The sequence below is a fragment of the Eptatretus burgeri genome, chromosome 11, assembly GCF_056783735.1.
Source record: "Eptatretus burgeri isolate ZD-2024b chromosome 11, Ebu_testis_v1, whole genome shotgun sequence".
NCBI lineage: Eukaryota > Metazoa > Chordata > Myxini > Myxiniformes > Myxinidae > Eptatretus > Eptatretus burgeri.
In genome coordinates, this window is record NC_140971.1 from 50806265 (window position 1) to 50831580 (window position 25316).

General features: G+C 43.1%; 1 long non-coding RNA gene and 1 pseudogene across 2 annotated transcripts in view; one reads left to right on the plus strand and one right to left on the minus strand.

Moving 5' to 3' along the window:
• LOC147017053 (uncharacterized) overlaps window positions 1-16140 on the minus strand; it is a 73139-nt gene extending 56999 nt beyond the window's left edge. For both annotated transcript variants that reach the window (XR_015049318.1, XR_015049319.1), the window contains exon 1: window positions 16001-16140. This is a non-coding gene — a long non-coding RNA (uncharacterized LOC147017053). The remainder of the gene's footprint in view (window positions 1-16000) is intronic.
• A 2050-nt stretch (window positions 16141-18190) lies between these two features.
• Window positions 18191-22930, plus strand: LOC147017054 (ribosome maturation protein SBDS-like; annotated as a pseudogene).
• Window positions 22931-25316: the final 2386 nt, after the last annotated feature.

The following is a 25316-nucleotide window of genomic DNA, read 5'->3' on the forward strand; positions in this document are numbered from 1 at the left end:
CGAGTCCCTCTCGTGCGTTCCCACTTTGACGAGTCCCTCTCGTGCGTTCCCACTTTGACGAGTCCCTCTCGTGCGTTCCCACTTTGACGAGTCCCTCTCGTGCGTTCCCACTTTGACGAGTCCCTCTCGTGCGTTCCCACTTTGACGAGTCCCTCTCGTGCGTTCCCACTTTGACGAGTCCCTCTCGTGCGTTCCCACTTTGACGAGTCCCTCTCGTGCGTTCCCACTTTGACGAGTCCCTCTCGTGCGTTCCCACTTTGACGAGTCCCTCTCGTGCGTTCCCATTTTGACGAGTCCCTCTCGTGCGTTCCCACTTTGACGAGTCCCTCTCGTGCGTTCCCATTTTGACGAGTCCCTCTCGTGCGTTCCCATTTTGACGAGTCCCTCTCGTGCGTTCCCATTTTGACGAGTCCCTCTCGTGCGTTCCCATTTTGACGAGTCCCTCTCGTGCGTTCCCATTTTGACGAGTCCCTCTCGTGCGTTCCCCATTTTGACGAGTCCCTCTCGTGCGTTCCCATTTTGACGAGTCCCTCTCGTGCGTTCCCATTTTGACGAGTCCCTCTCGTGCGTTCCCATTTTGACGAGTCCCTCTCGTGCGTTCCCATTTTGACGAGTCCCTCTCGTGCGTTCCCATTTTGACGAGTCCCTCTCGTGCGTTCCCATTTTGACGAGTCCCTCTCGTGCGTTCCCATTTTGACGAGTCCCTCTCGTGCGTTCCCATTTTGACGAGTCCCTCTCGTGCGTTCCCATTTTGACGAGTCCCTCTCGTGCGTTCCCATTTTGACGAGTCCCTCTCGTGCGTTCCCATTTTGACGAGTCCCTCTCGTGCGTTCCCATTTTGACGAGTCCCTCTCGTGCGTTCCCATTTTGACGAGTCCCTCTCGTGCGTTCCCATTTTGACGAGTCCCTCTCGTGCGTTCCCATTTTGACGAGTCCCTCTCGTGCGTTCCCATTTTGACGAGTCCCTCTCGTGCGTTCCCATTTTGACGAGTCCCTCTCGTGCGTTCCCATTTTGACGAGTCCCTCTCGTGCGTTCCCATTTTGACGAGTCCCTCTCGTGCGTTCCCATTTTGACGAGTCCCTCTCGTGCGTTCCCATTTTGACGAGTCCCTCTCGTGCGTTCCCATTTTGACGAGTCCCTCTCGTGCGTTCCCATTTTGACGAGTCCCTCTCGTGCGTTCCCATTTTGACGAGTCCCTCTCGTGCGTTCCCATTTTGACGAGTCCCTCTCGTGCGTTCCCATTTTGACGAGTCCCTCTCGTGCGTTCCCATTTTGACGAGTCCCTCTCGTGCGTTCCCATTTTGACGAGTCCCTCTCGTGCGTTCCCATTTTGACGAGTCCCTCTCGTGCGTTCCCATTTTGACGAGTCCCTCTCGTGCGTTCCCATTTTGACGAGTCCCTCTCGTGCGTTCCCATTTTGACGAGTCCCTCTCGTGCGTTCCCATTTTGACGAGTCCCTCTCGTGCGTTCCCATTTTGACGAGTCCCTCTCGTGCGTTCCCATTTTGACGAGTCCCTCTCGTGCGTTCCCATTTTGACGAGTCCCTCTCGTGCGTTCCCATTTTGACGAGTCCCTCTCGTGCGTTCCCATTTTGACGAGTCCCTCTCGTGCGTTCCCATTTTGACGAGTCCCTCTCGTGCGTTCCCATTTTGACGAGTCCCTCTCGTGCGTTCCCATTTTGACGAGTCCCTCTCGTGCGTTCCCATTTTGACGAGTCCCTCTCGTGCGTTCCCTTTTTGACGAGTCCCTCTCGTGCGTTCCCTTTTTGACGAGTCCCTCTCGTGCGTTCCCTTTTTGACGAGTCCCTCTCGTGCGTTCCCTTTTTGACGAGTCCCTCTCGTGCGTTCCCTTTTTGACGAGTCCCTCTCGTGCGTTCCCATTTTGACGAGTCCCTCTCGTGCGTTCCCTTTTGACGAGTCCCTCTCGTGCGTTCCCTTTTTGACGAGTCCCTCTCGTGCGTTCCCTTTTTGACGAGTCCCTCTCGTGCGTTCCCTTTTTGACGAGTCCCTCTCGTGCGTTCCCATTTTGACGAGTCCCTCTCGTGCGTTCCCATTTTGACGAGTCCCTCTCGTGCGTTCCCATTTTGACGAGTCCCTCTCGTGCGTTCCCATTTTGACGAGTCCCTCTCGTGCGTTCCCATTTTGACGAGTCCCTCTCGTGCGTTCCCATTTTGACGAGTCCCTCTCGTGCGTTCCCATTTTGACGAGTCCCTCTCGTGCGTTCCCATTTTGACGAGTCCCTCTCGTGCGTTCCCATTTTGACGAGTCCCTCTCGTGCGTTCCCATTTTGACGAGTCCCTCTCGTGCGTTCCCATTTTGACGAGTCCCTCTCGTGCGTTCCCATTTTGACGAGTCCCTCTCGTGCGTTCCCATTTTGACGAGTCCCTCTCGTGCGTTCCCATTTTGACGAGTCCCTCTCGTGCGTTCCCATTTTGACGAGTCCCTCTCGTGCGTTCCCATTTTGACGAGTCCCTCTCGTGCGTTCCCATTTTGACGAGTCCCTCTCGTGCGTTCCCATTTTGACGAGTCCCTCTCGTGCGTTCCCATTTTGACGAGTCCCTCTCGTGCGTTCCCATTTTGACGAGTCCCTCTCGTGCGTTCCCATTTTGACGAGTCCCTCTCGTGCGTTCCCATTTTGACGAGTCCCTCTCGTGCGTTCCCATTTTGACGAGTCCCTCTCGTGCGTTCCCATTTTGACGAGTCCCTCTCGTGCGTTCCCATTTTGACGAGTCCCTCTCGTGCGTTCCCATTTTGACGAGTCCCTCTCGTGCGTTCCCATTTTGACGAGTCCCTCTCGTGCGTTCCCATTTTGACGAGTCCCTCTCGTGCGTTCCCATTTTGACGAGTCCCTCTCGTGCGTTCCCATTTTGACGAGTCCCTCTCGTGCGTTCCCATTTTGACGAGTCCCTCTCGTGCGTTCCCATTTTGACGAGTCCCTCTCGTGCGTTCCCATTTTGACGAGTCCCTCTCGTGCGTTCCCATTTTGACGAGTCCCTCTCGTGCGTTCCCATTTTGACGAGTCCCTCTCGTGCGTTCCCATTTTGACGAGTCCCTCTCGTGCGTTCCCATTTTGACGAGTCCCTCTCGTGCGTTCCCATTTTGACGAGTCCCTCTCGTGCGTTCCCATTTTGACGAGTCCCTCTCGTGCGTTCCCATTTTGACGAGTCCCTCTCGTGCGTTCCCATTTTGACGAGTCCCTCTCGTGCGTTCCCATTTTGACGAGTCCCTCTCGTGCGTTCCCATTTTGACGAGTCCCTCTCGTGCGTTCCCATTTTGACGAGTCCCTCTCGTGCGTTCCCATTTTGACGAGTCCCTCTCGTGCGTTCCCATTTTGACGAGTCCCTCTCATGCGTTCCCATTTTGACGAGTCCCTCTCATGCGTTCCCATTTTGACGAGTCCCTCTCATGCGTTCCCATTTTGACGAGTCCCTCTCATGCGTTCCCATTTTGACGAGTCCCTCTCATGCGTTCCCATTTTGACGAGTCCCTCTCATGCGTTCCCATTTTGACGAGTCCCTCTCATGCGTTCCCATTTTGACGAGTCCCTCTCATGCGTTCCCATTTTGACGAGTCCCTCTCATGCGTTCCCATTTTGACGAGTCCCTCTCATGCGTTCCCATTTTGACGAGTCCCTCTCATGCGTTCCCATTTTGACGAGTCCCTCTCATGCGTTCCCATTTTGACGAGTCCCTCTCATGCGTTCACATTTTGACGAGTCCCTCTCATGCGTTCACATTTTGACGAGTCCCTCTCATGCGTTCACATTTTGACGAGTCCCTCTCATGCGTTCACATTTTGACGAGTCCCTCTCATGCGTTCACATTTTGACGAGTCCCTCTCATGCGTTCACATTTTGACGAGTCCCTCTCATGCGTTCACATTTTGACGAGTCCCTCTCATGCGTTCACATTTTGACGAGTCCCTCTCATGCGTTCACATTTTGACGAGTCCCTCTCATGCGTTCACATTTTGACGAGTCCCTCTCATGCGTTCACATTTTGACGAGTCCCTCTCATACGTTCACATTTTGACGAGTCCCTCTCATACGTTCACATTTTGACGAGTCCCTCTCATACGTTCACATTTTGACGAGTCCCTCTCATACGTTCACATTTTGACGAGTCCCTCTCATACGTTCACATTTTGACGAGTCCCTCTCATACGTTCACATTTTGACGAGTCCCTCTCATACGTTCACATTTTGACGAGTCCCTCTCATACGTTCACATTTTGACGAGTCCCTCTCATACGTTCACATTTTGACGAGTCCCTCTCATACGTTCACATTTTGACGAGTCCCTCTCATACGTTCACATTTTGACGAGTCCCTCTCATACGTTCACATTTTGACGAGTCCCTCTCATACGTTCACATTTTGACGAGTCCCTCTCATACGTTCACATTTTGACGAGTCCCTCTCATACGTTCACATTTTGACGAGTCCCTCTCATACGTTCACATTTTGACGAGTCCCTCTCATACGTTCACATTTCGACGAGTCCCTCTCATACGTTCACATTTCGACGAGTCCCTCTCATACGTTCACATTTCGACGAGTCCCTCTCATACGTTCACATTTCGACGAGTCCCTCTCATACGTTCACATTTCGACGAGTCCCTCTCATACGTTCACATTTCGACGAGTCCCTCTCATACGTTCACATTTCGACGAGTCCCTCTCATACGTTCACATTTCGACGAGTCCCTCTCATACGTTCACATTTCGACGAGTCCCTCTCATACGTTCACATTTCGACGAGTCCCTCTCATACGTTCACATTTCGACGAGTCCCTCTCATACGTTCACATTTCGACGAGTCCCTCTCATACGTTCACATTTCGACGAGTCCCTCTCATACGTTCACATTTCGACGAGTCCCTCTCATACGTTCACATTTCGACGAGTCCCTCTCATACGTTCACATTTCGACGAGTCCCTCTCATACGTTCACATTTCGACGAGTCCCTCTCATACGTTCACATTTCGACGAGTCCCTCTCATACGTTCACATTTCGACGAGTCCCTCTCATACGTTCACATTTCGACGAGTCCCTCTCATACGTTCACATTTCGACGAGTCCCTCTCATACGTTCACATTTCGACGAGTCCCTCTCATACGTTCACATTTCGACGAGTCCCTCTCATACGTTCACATTTCGACGAGTCCCTCTCATACGTTCACATTTCGACGAGTCCCTCTCATACGTTCACATTTCGACGAGTCCCTCTCATACGTTCACATTTCGACGAGTCCCTCTCATACGTTCACATTTCGACGAGTCCCTCTCATACGTTCACATTTCGACGAGTCCCTCTCATACGTTCACATTTCGACGAGTCCCTCTCATACGTTCACATTTCGACGAGTCCCTCTCATACGTTCACATTTCGACGAGTCCCTCTCATACGTTCACATTTCGACGAGTCCCTCTCATACGTTCACATTTCGACGAGTCCCTCTCATACGTTCACATTTCGACGAGTCCCTCTCATACGTTCACATTTCGACGAGTCCCTCTCATACGTTCACATTTCGACGAGTCCCTCTCATACGTTCACATTTCGACGAGTCCCTCTCATACGTTCACATTTCGACGAGTCCCTCTCATACGTTCACATTTCGACGAGTCCCTCTCATACGTTCACATTTCGACGAGTCCCTCTCATACGTTCACATTTCGACGAGTCCCTCTCATACGTTCACATTTCGACGAGTCCCTCTCATACGTTCACATTTCGACGAGTCCCTCTCATACGTTCACATTTCGACGAGTCCCTCTCATACGTTCACATTTCGACGAGTCCCTCTCATACGTTCACATTTCGACGAGTCCCTCTCATACGTTCACATTTCGACGAGTCCCTCTCATACGTTCACATTTCGACGAGTCCCTCTCATACGTTCACATTTCGACGAGTCCCTCTCATACGTTCACATTTCGACGAGTCCCTCTCATACGTTCACATTTCGACGAGTCCCTCTCATACGTTCACATTTCGACGAGTCCCTCTCATACGTTCACATTTCGACGAGTCCCTCTCATACGTTCACATTTCGACGAGTCCCTCTCATACGTTCACATTTCGACGAGTCCCTCTCATACGTTCACATTTCTACGAGTCCCTCTCATACGTTCACATTTCTACGAGACCATCTCATACGTTCACATTTCTACGAGACCATCTCATGACACAGCTATCCAATCACCAATCCATACCTCAACTTCCCACCATTCCTTTTAATATCCATGCACCCATTTATCCCTAATGCTTCAAAGTATCTATCTAGTCATGTAGTTCTGTTGGTTGTGTCCGACTTCTGGTGACATTCATGATCCGATTTCTCCAAACATCCCTATTTTGCACTTCTTCCTGAAGATCTGGCACAGACAATTGCAGTCTTAACCCCATCCATCCAGCACTTCCAAGGTCTGCCTCTTCCTCTTCTTCCTTTAACCATGCCCAGCACGGTCGACCGAGGTATCTATTTAATTCCAATTTAAACCTAGCTACTGCTTCTGCTTCCACTTCCTTTCAAGGGAGATCATTCCATGCATTAATGACTCTGTGAGTGAAAAACCCCTCCATTATTACTGTCCCAACTCTCCAAATGTCTCAGATGACGTACACTGAGCTTAAGATGGTTTTCTGTAATAATGGTCACATTTTGTGGGATATACCCATCAGCAGATGTTGCACAGCAGGTCAACATTAATTATTTTTTTATTAGGCAGTAAATACTCGGATTTGAGTCACAAAACCAGAAATTTATAATGCAAAGCTTCTCTTGCACCTTGCAAGTGTGACGGAGAAAGCTTTCTTAGTCTACACTTGTTTTCTTGGGTATTAAAGTCTGTGCTCTGTTTACTACTTGATCTCTAGGTACACATTAGTCTCAGCAGCAGTTAGAGCAAATGACTTCATATGATCAACAGGTGAGCTGCATATGTGTTGCCTTTCATGATTAGCCTTTTAGAGGCCTATTATTGGTGATGGAGCTCTTCTAAAGTAATCTATTTATGATATTTGATCAACGTCTTATTCCAAATCATTGTATGAATATCATTGAGCTGTATACCTCAAATAAATGCGAATAGATGGGACTTCCTTTGACAAGCATTTAAGAGTAGATGCCAGCAAAATATCCCCCTTGCCTCCTCTCTCCACTTCTCCCCATCGCCCATCACCTGCCTGCACAAATACCCACAATGTTGAGCCGCGCATGCTAGATTACTCACACACTAGATCCCTATATAATGCTTTGATTCCTACTGGCTACCATCCACTGCTGTGAAGGGTTCCTTCGTTAAGCTTGCACATATCCCACATTCTGTGGAAACCTGTCTAATCCTTCGGCAACAGAGTGCACACAGTCTGCAATCGGCCTTCATATTTCTTTTACTTTCCACCAACCACATCGACTGATGTAAAGCCTTCTGTGTTGCACAACACATGGAGATTGTTAGTTTCTCCATCACATGATGCTGTGAGTTCTGAGAGTCCTGTGTTCCCGCTAAAAGCAGCGCATTTACTAAAATTACATATATGTGGAGGTTTCAATTATGAGCATTCCAGGTTGTTTTGTGAAAGTCACTGCTCGCATGCCCAGGTGCCAATGAATTAATTGCCTTTGTCCGGTTTTGAGCTTGGTTTTTTTTGCTTTAGCAGTTTGCTGTGCAGCTGGCATCCTTCTAAAAAGCAATGTTATTTTGGTTGATTTCAAATGCTTCGTAGCCCCATAATTACCTTTTGAGAGGAGATTGCAACCTTTGCAGTCGTGGTTTTGTTTTACTTGTTTCCATGGAGATACATTTGCAAAATAATCAAGTCCAAAGAAGCATTAATATTTTTTGATGTAGTGTTCAGGGTTCATGGAACAGTGCGATATGGTGGTTAATGTTGAATAGGTCATACTTTTAAAGAGGAACATCATTGGAGCTAATTTCCACCCACGTTTACTTACATTATTGTTTTTTGTAATACAAACGAATAAAGTATACACTGCTCTTTTTCGAAGGACTCTGCGTTGGAGTGAGGTTTAGATGGTGGGGAGGGAGAGAATCCTGTTGATTGGCTGGTTTTTGACAGGGGGAGATAATACACTAGTAACAAGGAGAAAAAGACATAAAATGTCACAGCCCCCATGGTTTGAGTAATTTTGTTGTATGGAGTAAAAGCGTTAGCCCGCATTGTTACAGTTTGTGATATTCTTCCTCTTCTTCCCCCCTCCAGCCCCCCCTCCCCCCGAGTTGGACCCAATAGTTACACCCACGGGTATAAAGCCTGTGATTGGCCGTTGGGCAAGAGGTGGTGATGGTGGATATTTTGGAGTTTCCTTATGCAATATAGTTATTGGAAGGTTATGTTTGGTCAAGCCCTTCCCACTGTCAGGGCCTGCCTCGGGCCTTCTGATGGGACCTACTTTTGTGGCCTGTTTGGGCCTGCCTGGGGCCTACTGGGATGCCTGGACAATGGCCTCTCTGATCAGTCTCTTCTTTGCTTGGTCATCCAGCTGCCCTCTCCATATGTCGGCTTGGTGTGCTGCAGGTAGCTACAATATTTACAAGATTTATCAGTAAGCGCAAATGACTTGAGTGGTCATGTGACCTACAATAACATTTGTGACACGTGACATTTGCGAAGTTTGAACAAAATCGGACCATGCATGTCTGAGAAATGGTTGGGGACACTTTTCAGTAACAAAATGGCCGCCAATCAGCCATTTGGATCTTCTCTCGAAAATCAATGACGCGCATCATATACAAGTCATGATCTTATATATATATATATATATATATATATATATATATATATATATATATATATATATATATATATATATATATATATATATATATATATATATATATATATATATATATATATATATATATATATATATATATATATATATATATATATATATATATATATATATATATACATATATATACATATATATACATATATATATATATATATATAAACGCACCAAGTGATTTAATGACCAAGTGATTAATACTAAATCTTCACAACAATTTGGTTATAGAATCCATGACAATTGAGCATTAAATTTCAAAGAGTTCCTTGAGAATTCTGGCGACAGTCTTTGCGCTATAACAGCCGACACAACCGAGGTGTCACTGTCAGAGTTCACACATTCAGTAGCGGGTGTGTCCACCGTTGGCGTCGTGCAGAGTGGTGCATCTCCGGCGCATGGACATCACCAGATTATCGCCTGCGCCTGTTATGCAGCCCGACAGTCTCATCGGCAGTCCTCGTGGCCGGTCGGAGTCGATCCCGGAGATGTTGCAGCCTCATGTGACGATCCTGACTGGCGGTGGTCACACGTGGTCGCCGGGCATGTGGGCGGTTCACGGTGCTTCCAGTCTCTCTGAGGCGCGTTCTCAGGCGGCTAATGGTGGAGTGGTGGACATTGAAGTGTGCTGCAACGGCCCGTACTGACGTCCCAGCATTCAGCATGCCAATGGCGCGCTCCCTCAAGATTTGTGACATCTGTGGCATGTTGACATTTGGCACCAGTCCACATTTTGGGGAGGCCTTTTATAGGGCAAGCTATAGGGAATGTTTGTGTCCTGGTCACGCTCACTGACCATCACTCTGTCAAGCCCCATGGTGCTCATGGGAAGGATTACTCAACGTGTGAGTCCACACACTCAGAGTGGTCAATTTCAATGGGAACATCTGTCTTGAGCAAAACAAAGGAACCATTGCTCAAACATATCATCGGTTTGACCATTTTCCCATAATGGCAATCTTGACTTAGATATTTAGGTTGGTGCGTTTATATTTTTGTTCAGTAAATATATATATATATATATATATATATATATATATATATATATATATATATATATATATATATATATATATATATATATATATATATATATATATATATTTCGGCACGCCCCTTTTTTTTGTTCCACCATCAGATTTTTGTTACTGCATGAAATGAAACAAGCTTTGACATATATAGTAATGATATTATTGTCTTCCTTCAGAGGCTCCTCAAAATTCGTTTTGATGATTATGGTAGTTAAACAGTTCAAAAACTCCATTTGCAAAATGGGAGGAATTATTGCACAAAAATAGAAATAAAAATATTTCCCATTTTTTTGGAGGACCACTAGGATGAGTTCGGCTCATAGAATCACGCTCCATTTGGGGAGAAAACAGTTGAGTTCATCCCTGATGAATTTGCACTTTCCATATGCTGTAGTTTCTTCACAAATCCATGACTTTCTGACCAAGTACAAAGTATTTCTTTGCTTTTTTTATACATGGTTGCCGTTTTGAAATTTTCATCGACCGATACCCGCTGCCCAGCCGGACCAACTGCCAACAAAGTATCGCCCGGTCAGTTATGGTTAAACCCAAAATCATGATCATCGTTTTAGTGTGGACGTGAGTACTGACAGTGTACTTGACTCTTTTCCGAGTGGGTGCGGGATTGAGCACGTGCTCATAAAAATCTGGCAACCCAACTTGAATTGAACAACAATGGCCACTTGATCCTTGGAATTTGAACCGACAGAAATAGCCTTCGAGCCTGCAGTGCTTCAGTGAGCTTTGAGTCTACCGCTCTGTAAAAGTACTTATTCAACCGTCTCACAAGTAAGAGTTCGATCGTGATGGCACATGCCAATAATAACAAGGAATATGAAGACTCCTCAAGTCACTCCTCTGATGGGGGGATTCTTGCAACAGAATTTTCAAGTCCAAGCCCTAGCCTTGATCCTAACAGTGATATTGAACATCCTCATAAATCAATGGATAAAAATGATATAATATATTGTTTAAAGTACATTCATGCTATCTGTCTTTTATCATATGTTGCCAGTGACGCCCGTTGAATACGGGCACCTTTACTAGTTCATTATATGTACCAAGTTTGAACAGATCGGTAAATGCATGTCCGAAAAATGTTTGAGGATTTGTTCAACACTGGATGCATGTCCGAAAAATGGTTGAGGATCTGTTCAACACTGTGTTTTTAAAATTTTTTACAAATAAAATGGCTGCCAGTGTATTTGAAATATAATGCCTTTTATCGTTTTTGGCAGCACTCGTATCTCTCAATGATGAATAATAACTTTAAAATTTTTGAAATTCTCATGTCCGAATCCAGATCTTCACCAAAATCTAATAAATTCATCCCTGCCACACAAACAACATGTCCACCAAATATTGTCCAAATCCGTCCATAACATTTTGAGATGATATTCTCACAGACAGTCAGGGGTGAAAACATAACCTCCGTGCCATGCTCGGTGGCAGAGGTAATGATTGAAACAGACCATGCACTAAAATAGCAAACAACTAGTGAGGCACATGCACTTATGTACATCTATCTAAATATATTACTGAACCTCTCATCTTGTATGTATCTATGTTCCTAAAATACAGCCAAAACGGTACACGATAGCACAAACATTTTCAGCCACCTTACTCACCATTCTCCTGCGGTGTGCAGTATCAAGTTTCATTCAAATCGGGCAACGAAAAAATTATTAAAAAATCGATTCCCGATTCAGTCAAGTACTCTTCCGAATTACTTGATCAATGCAAACAACCTCAGCGGTATAGTTGGCTGGAGCTATCTTTTTTATGGTTGTTTTTTCTTTTTTATCAACCGCTGTCATAACGGGAACCCAACGGGTTCATGGGTCATCTAACCTAGCCCAACCTAACCCATCTATGGCACCAAAATAAATACCGGGACTTGCACAACAATGGGGAATGAGTGAAGGCTTGTGGATCCATTCAGACTGGTGCTGCATAGGTGTGGTGCGGCACAGGGCAGGATAATGACGATGAGGAGAGGGATGCTGCCTCTGCCAAGGTCTGATTCCAACTCTAATTCCAACACAAAACTGGGTCTTCAACTCCAAGAACTCCAACTCCAAACTGTACCTCCAAAAAGTCCAACTCCACAAAAACCACTCCATCTCCAGAACTATAACTCAAACTGCCAATCCTGCCTCACAGTGCGGTCCCAATAAAAAGTCGTACGCCTTATTCCAAGGCCCTGCAAGTGATCTCGCCGCCCTGGCCTGCTGTTCAATGGCCAAACAGTATGTGTTGTCTCCTCTTAAACTACAATGTGCTTTCCCGTCATGCCTTTGTGCTTATGTCCTCACCCGGTCTTGCTCGAAAACAGGTTTTACACAACAAACTTACTCAATACCATCTTGAGGTTAACACTCGCTACCTCCTCATTGCAGGTTTGACAAGACGACTTACTCTAACATTTTCCCTGTTGCAAGAGTAATCTCATGAGCTATGCGATCAAAAAGTCGATGCTATTTTTTACTACAATCTAACTATCATCCCCCCTCACCCCTTTACCCCTTTCCATTTAACAGTATCTATCAAAATGAGTAGTGCCTAGTTGTGTGACAAGCATACGAGATGACTTCCAAGTTCATTCTAAGAATTGCTCCCAGGAAGACCATGAGGATTCTTATTATTATTCCTGGTAGATTAACTATCATATAATAATAGTCTTATTTTTTAGGTTTCCAAGGCAGTATGGCTGGAATGCAATTGTTCTTGGTGGATTATTAGTAGAATTATTATGACTGCTAGAACTGACAGGATCACCTGGAGAAACACACTTACCTCTCAGCCGTCTAACCTGGGTTTGATTCCCGACCCAGCTATAAACTGTCAGTCCAGTGTTTCACAGATAGGGTGATTCATCAATGCGTGTGCCATCCCTCGGATGGACGTTAAATGAGCGTCCCATCTGCCAGGATTCATTGGTGGACGTTCAAGATCCTATGGTGTCCTTCATGAAGTGTAAGCGAGCTGTCGCCGGCACAATGGCCAAATCCCAAATCCCTGCCCTAACGAGTCGAACATCAGGCTTGCCAGCCAGTTCATGAAGAATCGGGCCAAACTTCCCCCACCGACCCCCAAAGAAAGGAGTGATAATTGTGGCCATTAAAGAAGAAGAAGAAGATTATTATTCCACCACATGTGAAACCGCTTTGTGATATGACGTCAATAAACTTAAAACCTCTCAGGGTTGTTACAGGTCATGTGATTGAATACATACCAAGAGGCCCCCATCCTATATTGGATATGAATATATATATATATATATATATATATATATATATATATATATATATATATATATATATATATATATATGAGCAGTTCACTGCGAACAAATCAGACATATTCCTGATTCAAGATACAAAAGCAACAATAATGACTTGGATACTGGTAGATTCCCTTACCCATCCCTTGCTGTCATTCTTTTCCAGGTCCTTTCTTCCTGCAAGTCTCCTTCTATTTTATCCCTCTACCCTGCTGTTGGTATGTTCTCCCCACCCTCTTTCCACTGTTCTTTTTGTTGTGTCATGTCCTGTTCTGTCTTCTACTTCCGCAACAAGCCCCGACACGAGCCTATCCAAAATAGAAATTGCACACATCTCCTGGAAAGTTCTGGGCACCAAGTGAACCTTATCTTTTCACCAAATGCTGCTTGAGGGTGTAGTGTTGTCTGTAACCAGTGTGCTTTTTTATTCAACAACAATTAAGCTGAAATTAATAACAAAAATGACACTTGGTAGGACGCATACCTCCACCAGGATGAACAGTTTACATTTTGCTTCCCACTGATAGGTCAGATCTGCATCGGGACCTGAACCAAAATCGAATCGCTCTACCAGCTCTAACGACAGTCACATTTGGTCTTGAATTGTTGGCTGCCTGGGTAATCAATTGCATATACTTGTTTATACTTACCTTTATCCTTCAAAGAGCTGTTCTGTTGGCAGCCATATGCATGCAGTAGTATATAGTATTCAAAGTTAGTGGAATTTCAACCCCCCCATCGCAACCTCATGCCCAATGTATTCATACACCGACAACCCCATCACCCCGGCTCTTTTTATTCCCAGTTTTTTCATACAATGTTAAGTCTCATGGAAGAGCTAAAACATTGAATGGATCAGTATGCACCAGAACAAGAAGAACAGTAGAAAGAGGGGGAAAACACCAACAGCAGGGTTAAAGCACAAACTAGAGGGAAACTTAGACAAGGGACGTGTGGAGGAATGAGGGGAAGCAGAGAGAACATGGGGTGGACAAAATGGATACAAAAGCAAACTCTCGGGAAGGAAAAACTGGAGATTTGGAATGAAGTGTGCGAGGGGAGGGGAGGGAGGGGGCTTAACAGGGGAAGTGAATATAATGTCTTTTTTGATGGGACATGATCAGAGATTGTGAAGACTTGGAGAGAAGAAAGATATTGAGAATGTGGAAGTTGATTCCACAGGTGGGTTAAAAAGTTGAACGAATGAGTGGAGGTGAGTAGTGATTCTGGATTTTGGGAGTTTCACCAGAAAGGGGTTGATGGTGGACCACATGACCTGCAGAAACCACATGACAAAGCACAATAGGTGCAAGACCAGGGAGGAAAGTGTGAGAAGACAGCAACACCACTGACCTGTCTGTGATGGGAAAGTGATTGGCTCATATCCTCAGCTTCATCACCGGAGATTCTTATGATTTTTAAGGCCTTGATTTCCACGGCATCAAAATTAGGGAGGTGTGAGGAAGGCGCATCAGCCCAGAGGGGAGAGCAGTACTCCATCAAGCTGCAGATGAAAGCATTTATGTGGATAGGAGTTTAGGTGTGCCAAGGAAGGACTTTGTGCGATGGAAGATGTGAGTCGGTGACTGACTTTGGAGGCCAACTCTAAAATGTGATTGGCCCAATAAAGTTCCTGGCTGATAGTGGAACCAAAAGGTTTGAGTGACTGAACTTCCTCAAGATGATTGTTGAGAAAGTAGATGGGAGGGTTTGGGTTTGCCAGATGGGCCTTTTGGAGATATATATATATATATATATATATATATATATATATATATATATATATATATATATATATATATATATATATATATATATATATATATATATATATATATATATATATATATATATATATATATGTGTGTGTGATTTGTCTGGATTGAAAGACTTAACGAGCTTGTAATTTTGGGAAAGTTTTAAGAGAGGGAAGAGACTGCTTACTGCCTCTCTGAAGGATGAGAGATGTAACGGCTGATGATGGAGTCATCAGCAAAAAGAGGATTTTCCAGAGAGTCAGAGCGATCAATGATGCATATTGTGCTACTGTATAGCTAAAAGAGCCCCTCAGCATCTTGCCATATTGTATTGTATTGTTGCCATATTTGGGCTGGTGCTCTGATCTGTCACCTTTCTCTCTTTGATAGAATCCAGCAATGTACTGCCAATCTGGTGGGACAGGAGTTTGGCATCATCACTGAAGCATCAGTTTGCCGCTCTGTTGCTTCTTAGAGCCTTTTCTATTGATATTTTTTTATGGAATGTACTTTGAGGGTCTCTCACAGGTTGTTCCACCAGAGCGTCGCTCTTCACATTTGGTAGTTTCTTTCCATCCATACACTGTATATGTACCGAAGTGTAAGACTATGAGGTACTCTTCTAGTCCCCCCCCCCCCACCCCACACTGCATCACTTTGGAACTCTTTATCTGCATCTTCCTCCTCCCTCCATCTTAATCTACCACAGTTCAAGAGGAATATAAATATATTTATTCTTTCTGTTTAATATGTATACGTTCTTTTGTGTAGCCCCCACCTCGAGTGGCCATCGTCTTTGTGGCAGTCAAAATCCCGTTAAAAAAACAGTTTGTCGACAATCTTTATCATCGAACAAAACCTAATCCGAATTTGAGCCAGTCCGGGTTTGATGGTCAACATGGTGCAACATCACGAGTTGCTCTCCTAAAGCCAACCATGTTTGCTGAATACCTGAAGTTTGTTCATTCAAAATCGCTCTTAAACATGTTAACATGAGGTTTCAGACACAGAAAGTGCTCTCATGAAAACCCCTATGAATGAACTGAGCAGAGATACAATTGCAATACCCAAAATGTGAAAGATATGGAACTGGAAATGATTAATCTTACTGTCAGTGATGAATCTCCTGCACCATCAACATTTGCGACATTTGATTCCACTGTCTCATATCCTGTTACTTCGACTTCAACTACCCCAGATAATACATAATTCATCTGCATCACAAAACGATCTTCATTTTGGAATTGTGATACACAACATTCTCAATGGATGCAAAGAGTCAATCCAAGTACACAGAGAATGAGGGGGTGGGCACGAGGAGGGGTCCCCGAGGTCAACTCCCAGCGGGATAATATAATCAGCAAGTGCATCATTCGCAGATATGTGGCACTTCCCCATTTGTATTTGTGTGACCAGTTTTGGTGGTGTAATGGTTTGAGTGTCTGCTCTGGATCTGGGAGGTTGGGTTTTTGAACCCTGGCTGAGTCATACCAAAGAGTTTAATACGTTTAAAACTTAATGTTCAGCATTTAAAAGGATTGAGCACAGACAATCCCTGTAGGGTGGCATTCATGTGAAGGAAATAATTTCTCCTTTGGAAATGCCCAAATGAGTGCATGGTGAGAAAAGTGTTGCCATTATTGTGATGTTGCTAGTACCCAGTGTGCCTTGGGAAGTGATGGCACTTCCCACCGAAGCTCTGTCTGTTTTTTTTTCTTGTCTAACGGTCCTGTGTTGTGTCTCGCGTATTCTTCTATATCCCCATGTATGTGGTGGCAGCTCCGCTATAAGCCTTAGATATTGTAAAAAAAAAATAATAATAAACATGCATGCACAAGATTAAGGTCTGACTGGAGATGGGCAACCAAACTTTGTGTGTATCCACAATATATTGACTGGAATTGCGAAAGTCTTGTGTTGCAGTAACTTGATAGTGCAGCCATGTGAGTTAATATGTGGCATTTAGTTAAATAGTTATTTTATAGGGAGACTATGCTAAATGGAGGAGCTTGCACATACATCACCTGAAGTACAAGGACATCACAAGACAAATCATCTGGTATCCCAGCATCATCAGTCATGTGTTAGCATAGGATTGCCGAGCAATCCAAACATGTTTATTTGGACACAAGTAAAGTGACCACTTTTGACTAGGTCATCCGAATTGGTGAGCACATGCATCAAAAGAGCTGCACACAAATGATAACGTGGAGATTCTGGTTCGAAGTGCAATATTGCTTTGTTGTAAAGGAAAATGAAATGCAGAGGGAATTAATGCCCCATATGCAACACCAGTGTGCAAAAGTGTGACATTAATATCGTGATACTTCAAATGATCCAGACAGAGGAATGTGCTGCACGTCAGACTTCAAATGAAATCCAGGCCTTGACATTTATCTTCATATTAGTTTCATTTTAGACTTTATAAAAATAATGGCGAGCTCATAACTGCAGCAAGCAGAAGTTTTTTTCACGTCATTTTGCATTTGGCAGCGAGTTGTCCTTGGCAAGAATATGGCCAACGTTATTTCGCTATCTGGACAGCCAACTATTGCTTGGTTTCAATCCATTAGGCAAGCATTACTCAGTGCAAGCAAATTGTAGGAATGTGTAGGTTGAATGAAAAGCCACATCACTTCACATCAGTGTTTTTATTACATGTTAAGGATGAAGTGAAATCTTTCTTGGAAAATCTGAATGAATGATGATATTGCTGTTTTTCAGAATTGTCTCTCTTTGAGATCCATGGAACTTGACGATGAAAAGATGAAATGTATTACCCTCGAAGTCAAGCAGAAGCTGAATTCAGAATGCTTTTACAACTCAGACACCTATATTTACCCCCCTGACAAATGACGACTTGATAGAAACTTGACAGGAGTTCATTTCCGCTGGATGGATCGAATCAGCACGGTAAGGGGTTTCCACCGATCAGGAACCAGGATCTTTGATTGGCTATGATTTCCCTCGGTTTCGGTTGAAGATAAATGTTCAGCGTGATTGTACACTCAAAAATGGGCAACATATGTCCAATGCATTCAGACGTTCGTCTTCCCTTTGAGATATTAGTATCTGCTGCTTGTTTTAACCTGTTTATAAGACATATGAGAACTTTATCAGGTATACAGTACAAGAATGTTCGGATTGGTAGTAGTTTAGTGGGAAAAGTGGGTATAATTATCTTTTTGTCTGATCTGTCCTTGTTTCTTTTCTGTTTTCAAAGGAGATAGCGGACAAGTCACATAAAATTTGCATATTTTTGGTACACCACAACAAGGAAAATCACTTATGTTGTCACCATGTTTGACAACCAAATGTTTTACGCATCCAGTGGTGAGTGTAATTAAAGTCTTGTCACCGGCATTAGGTTGTCACTGGCACCCTATTTCACTGAAGTATTGCTACATCATCCTTTGACTCGAGGACTCCCTAAATCACATCACCATCGGTCACCACCACAATTAGCCTGGCAATGAAGGGGCAAAGATTATTTGTCTGAAACTGACGTGTCCTTAGCGCTGAGTGAAAGAGAAATGGTAATTGAAAGCAAGTAAGTGAGAAAATCATTTAATAAATGTAATGTAAATATAATAACTGTGGTCTGTGGCCTGGATGAAATAATATATTTATCATAAAGAATAGAAACACATTAAAGATGACGTCGAGTTTACTTTTATTTATTTTGTGGACAAATTTTATGGCGAAAAAGCAATCTGTAGTGAGAGTGGGGCAGTCAGATCACAATTTGACAAAACAAACAAGGGAATGAACTAACAACAAAATAGGAGGGGATGGAGGGAAAGAAATGCAACCTGAAAGGAAGTGGTTTGAGTTAGGCTGGGTTTTATTGAGCTAGAAAGGATGGCAGGTGGGAATGAAGGTTGACATGAGATGGTAGTGCACCAATTGTTTGAAGCCAAGAGGAAGGATAGAGTGCGATTGAACCGTTTATGGAAAGCAGTTCCAAAAACGGAGGATTAGGGGAACCAAAGGAGTGGAGGTATGCAGCTATTTTGAAATGAAGCCATTAGGCTGTTGCTGGAAGAACAAATGCATCCTGGAGGAGTGGAGGGCGAGGGTAGGGGAAGGATGAGCAGAGGGGGCTAAACCAGATGATATGCGGTAAAACACAGATAGGCCACAAACCTGCATGCATTGTGAGAGCAGCAGTCTTTGTGCTTCTGCTTGATTATGGAAGAAGCCAGTAATGTTGAAAGTATTAAATTCTATAGATTTCAGAAAAGACAAATGTGATATTATGGCCACAGCCCATAGAGGAAAGCAGTACTCCATTGAGCTGTGGACAAAGACCTTGTAGGCTGTCAATAGTTCTCATTTTTCAAGGAATGTCTTGGAATGATTGAGGATACCTGGTCTGCAGCTGGCTTTGAATACCAGCATACAATGCGGTAGGCCCACGAGAGATCTTGTCTGATAATGTGGCTGAGAGCTGTAGTTCTCAAACTTTTTTTTTGCGTAGCACTTGAAAATTGCTGAATGTCTTGGCGGACCACTTGCTAAACGTTTTTTTGTTCTACAAATCAAAGCACACAACTCATATTTTAATATTGTAGTCTAACCTTTTCAATGCGATGGGTGTGTCTGTTTTTTTAATTTTTTTTTTTGGAGTAAGGTTCGGGGAAGTCGGGTGTAACATTTGTCAGCTTTTGCCTTGCACCAGGTTCAGCATTCATCCTGATTCTGTATTTGGACTTGAGGCCAGTAAGTGATGAAAAGCCAGTCTCGCACAGGTACATTGTAGCAAATATCATCAGAAAACGCACTGCTTTGCCTGCAAATTCTGCGTACTCTACAGTTCTTTGAATCCAAAACTCAAATAGGCAGTGACTTTTAATTCTGACATTAATGTTGGTCTTAAAGCTTCAACAAGCACACTCATGCCTAATTGGAGAAACCAGAGGGCAGCTCACTGATTCCAATCCCAAAAGGATTGTGTATCCAGTTGTTTGGTTTGGCTTCTACTGAAAAGTAATCTTCAAATTATTTTTTAAGAGCAACAAGATGTTCCTCGATGTCATTTTTTTTTAATTTTTTTCGTCAAGAGCCAGTTCATTTTGCAAGATCAAAAAATTAAGTAAGTACAGGGCCAAGTACAGATATTCTCGATTGTTCCGCAACCTTTCTGTGGAACCCCTGAGTGGAGCTCACACGCTAATGATGAGTCCGTGAACCACAGTTTGAGAACTTCTGGCCTGGAGAATCAAGAGACTGAACCTCTTCCAGTGGCTTGCACAGATATAGATAAGTGTGTTCATTTGGTGATCTTTCTAGAATGACGTGGGGTGAAGCATTAGTTCATGATTGAAGAGCAAACTTACAACGATGTAGTTGGAGGGAGATAATCACAACCACTGTTCTAAATCGTTACATAATGACTTCATTTATACACAGTGCTACTCTTTTGACTTTACGAACACGTTTCTGATTTCTGCTGTTCATGATGATCTTCTTTACTTTACTATCCTTCCTTTGTTTTCCAAAACACTAATTTGATGTGATTTATTGTTCATGGCTTGATGGTCCAGCAAAGTAAAGAATGTGATGCAAATGTTCAAATATCAACCATTGTGCTTCAATGTGTTTTGGTTGTTTTTGTTTATCCTCCTCCGTGCCATTACGCATGCATAATACTGCCAAGGTACTTTTCATCGGCGAGGGATGACAATCCTGGATGGAGCGCCACTGCTCAACCGAGCATACAAGGAATTAGTCATTTGTTTTAGGGTGCCGGCGATAACACGCCGACTCTTTGCAAAGGACACCCTGAGCTATTTTACGTTCAATGACAACTATTGCTGTTCGACAGGTCCTCTGGCTTAATGTCATGACCACACACCCATTGATGCACTGCCCTGCATGTGAAACAACAGGTTGTCAATTTACTGAACCAGGTGATACAGTTCAAAGGTCAGTGTGTATAAGTACTTCAAAGCTGCTATTCTTTTAGCCCAAGACATGATTTTGAGGAAATGTTTCTTATGATTTATACTGACCCATATATTGAAAATCAAAAACATTTCCATTTGTTTGGACTCCTGTGTACATCTTGTTCCATGTGATGAACACCTCATTATATATCATTGCAACAATCGAATTTGGATTTAAAACCTTCCAAAACATGAGAGAAGGCAAGGAATGACACCAGTAAACCAACAATGAATGCACTGGTCACATGGTTGAATGCAACTTTGCAAAAGTGAAAACTTCATCTTCCAGCTGTGTCGGAAAACTAACCATCATAAACACCTTCTCTGCATTCGTTAAGGCACTGCCTCATGGTTGACAAATTGTGAACAACTGGTTTGGTTACCTGTGGGCTTGAAACAGCAACCATTTTACAAGTGAAGGTGATTGGTTTCATCAATTTTTTTTTTTTAGCATATACAATTGGCCATAAAAATGAGGAGGGGGAGTTAAATAATTAAGGAATTAAACAAATATATTCTTCACTTTAATATCATTATCATCATCGTTATTATTGCTGCAATAATTTTGGTGAAATAAGACGCAAATCACAAGTGATACCTTTCGTAGGGAGACGCGGAATTTGTTCCCCCGTTGAGCATTAAATTCCATACAAATGTGTGATAATGCTCGTAACATTTGGCCTCATTAGAAGCACATCGCAGATGCAAACATTGCACATTCTCGGAATAGTAAAAAACAAATCAAAGTTATTTTCAACCCTCATCTCAAATACTTCCAAGCATCAATGCATATTGGGTACTCTTGTGTTCTATTTTGTTGATGCTAACTCGGCACAAACACGATACGTGGTATTTACAAACCTGTCCTACTCGCTCAACATGTGGCCGGTCATGTCTCTCGACTCGACTCGTATTCTTTTCCATGTATCCTGCATTTACAAGCATTATACTTTCCTTGTGAACTTTCCCACTGTTCATTGATCATCCTAATTTAACTATTTTCCTTCTGAACTTTTCCATTGTGTATTACTACCCTCATGTTTATGAGCTATTACTAACCTTTTAAACACTTTCAGTATTTATCCATCATCGTGATTTTACTTCAAATTTTTTCCTTATGAACTTGCATGGTTTTGGATGGGAGGATCCCAGCTGTGCTAATGATGGTGTGACTGTCCTACCAAGCCCGAGAGCATGATTGTGATGGAGTGCTGCAAGCACATGGAGTGTCTTCTTCAACATCACTAAGGGACAGATAGCAAACATAAGGACACAATGATGGCTTTTGGTACCAAAGACACCACAGAGATTTGCAGAAAGCTTCTGGGAAAATCTAGAGTTTGCAAATGTCAGAGAGTGAGCAGGCAGCACTGTTGGAGTAAGCATTTAAAGACGTGAGGATCACGGGCGACAAGTTATTAATCCGACCAGTGAACGACTCTATCCTCCTGGGGAGGTAGAATTAGCCGTGATGGACATTCACTTCACTGTGAAGCCAGGATGGAGCAGGAAGCAGCAGGCATTGGAGGTAATACGCCGGATAAAAGAGACGGTGCCGATTGAAATTGCTCTTATGCACCTCAGGGTGCAGGTTGGAGGAGCAAATGCGAAATGGCTTTGCCAATGTATCATGCCTTTGATCAAGGTTGTGGACTCGAAGAAATGGGATGAAGATCTTTTGGAAATTGAATGCCTTGCTGATGATCCAGACAGCTTCAGGGAGTTGTCAGAGATGCTGGGCCTGTCTGAACATCCTCGGTGTCAAGGAAAGTCGAAGAGGGAGATGAAAGTCTGGAATAGCTATCCGTTAATTCCCCACTTCATCGCCTTTTCCTTTCTCTCAAACTAAATCCCTTACACTCAAGATTCACATTTTTTTGTCTTGTGATTTTCTCGAACATTACATTTTATCTCAACTTCAATTTGTTACAATTGTATTCATTTTCCTTAATAGCTAGTTCCATGTCAAATATTAAAATCACAATCAAACTACATCTGTTCTGTTGATTTCACTTTTAAGAAAGAGATGATGTAATGTATTGTGTAGTGACCTGGAGTCTTGGTGGACTTCCAGAGTCCCAACTGACTTTCTCGAAGGAATTATGTGCCTTAGCTCCGATGGTACAAAATACCTTCTTGCTGTGATCCAATCACAATGACGAGCCAAACCGATAAAGCCCTTGCGACTGTGACTATAAATTTACTTTACATAACTTCAATTGCTCACCATAGACACCAACAGAATAGAGAACAGAGCTAGCATATGAACAAAAATAAACTAAATTATTTTTTAACACCCATTTGTCCCTTGCCCTTCTGACAAGGTTCGAGACGGTGAACATTAAAATGAGATCTGTCCAACCAACCGACCGATCATCCGTCCATCGGTCCATGTATGTGATATTTCAAAACACATTGAACATTTAGCTTTCATATTGCAAATATCTGACATTCCTCATGACGTTATCTCAACCGGATTATATCACGGCTGTGAATGACTGAATTATGCTGCTGTGGCAACCATTTTTTTCAACTTGGCTTGTGCACCTGATATTTCAACAAGCTCAAATGAGCTAAGATCCTCGTCCTTTTAATGATGACGTCATAAAACCGAATATGACGTCATTGTGATTTATCAGGTTTGCGATAAATTATCTGTGCTAATGCCCGGCTTGATTCCCGCAAACAAAATTCAAACAGCTTGCCTAGTTTCAGAAATAATGGTATAGGCGATTTCCCTTAGCGGCGATATTATGACGTCAACTTTTTTTCTAGGAAGAATTTCCAAAATCGGAGATGGTTACTGCCTGCGCGTGGGATTTCTGCATATACATGGCAAGTTTCACGAAGATCCGATGAAAACTCTGGGTTGTGAAACAAAAAATGTCAAAAAATAGGAATGACGTCATAAAGATTGATATGATGTCATAGTGATGTATCATATGTGCGGTAATTCATCTCTGCTAATGCCCTGTTCGATTCCCACAAACAGAATTCAAAAAGCTTGCCAAGTTTCGGAGATAATTTTTTAGGCGATTTCCATTAGCGGAGATATTTTGATGTCATAACTTTTTTTCTAGGAGGAATTTTCAAAATCGGAGATGGTTTCTGTGTGCGCAGGGTATTTTTACATATATATATATATATATATATATATATATATATATATATATATATATATATATATATATATATATATATATATATATATATATATATATGTGCCATGTTTCAGGAAGTTTCGATGAAAACTGTAGGCTGTGAAACAAAAAAGTCCACAAGAAGAAGAACAACAACAACGTGAGTAAGACTTAGAGATCCTCCACGAGGATCTAAAAACCGTTCAAAATTTAGATTTCATATTACACAGATCCATTCCCCATGACATTTTCTCAATCTGATTAGATCACAGTTGTGATTGCTTGAATAATGTTGCCATGGCAACCATCTCGGTAATTTGGCTTGTATGTGATATTTGTGAGGCTCCTCTTGCCATATTTCTTGTTAAATAAATTGTGTGTGTGTGTGTGTGTGTGTGTGTGTGTGTGTGTGTGTGTGTGTGTGTGTGTGTGTGTGTGTGTGTGTGTGTGTGTGTGTGTGTGTGTGTGTGTGTGTGTGTGTGTGTGTGTGTCAGTCAACTCTCCAAAAGATAGGGAACCTTGACTATCAGGTCTTAAATCATTGACATTAAATCAACAAAAGACAGATACACATACAAATGCCATACAGAGACTCTTAACGTTGCAACGGAGTTGCTATGATTTCTCCATCACAAATATTTGCCCAGCTGCTTCAGAACAATGAAGGATGCCTCGAGAATTGTAACCTTAATTGTTTTCTATCAAGATTTTCCAAGGACTGTCTGTGCAGCCCACCGGAAAACAATGAATGTAATTTCCCCAATGTTGGATTTAATGACTTTTTAGTGTTTACACAGTGAGATCCAGATATGGACTGCAGATGAGATAGTAAGGATTTCATTATCATATTTGGTGAAGTTATGAAGCAAATTATATGCGGTAAGGAACAATAATGCAAGTCCAAATTGATGAAGTCCCCAACTGCACCTTAATATGGAATTTGTAGATTTTACATGTAAATAACTAACAAAATCATTAAATATGTAGGCAGTGGAGATGGTAAAGTGCATATAAATAAATATATCTTGGGTTACTCCACTCTTGGATGACTGACTTCCTCTACTCTCGTAGCCAACGTGTGGCTCTCAACGGAATCCTTTCACCTCCTCTCCCTGTCAAGGCTAAAGTACCACATGCAGTATTCTAGGCCCCATATTATTTATAATCTTTGTCAATGATCTCTCTATCTTTGACTCTCTGGAAAATCCCCTTTATCTCTTTGCTCATGACTCCACCCTCGACTATTTCATTCCTCATCCTTCAGACAGACAGACAGCAGCTTCTTCCCTCTCTTCAGATCTTAACAACACCACAAACTGGTTAAAAACTTGGAATAT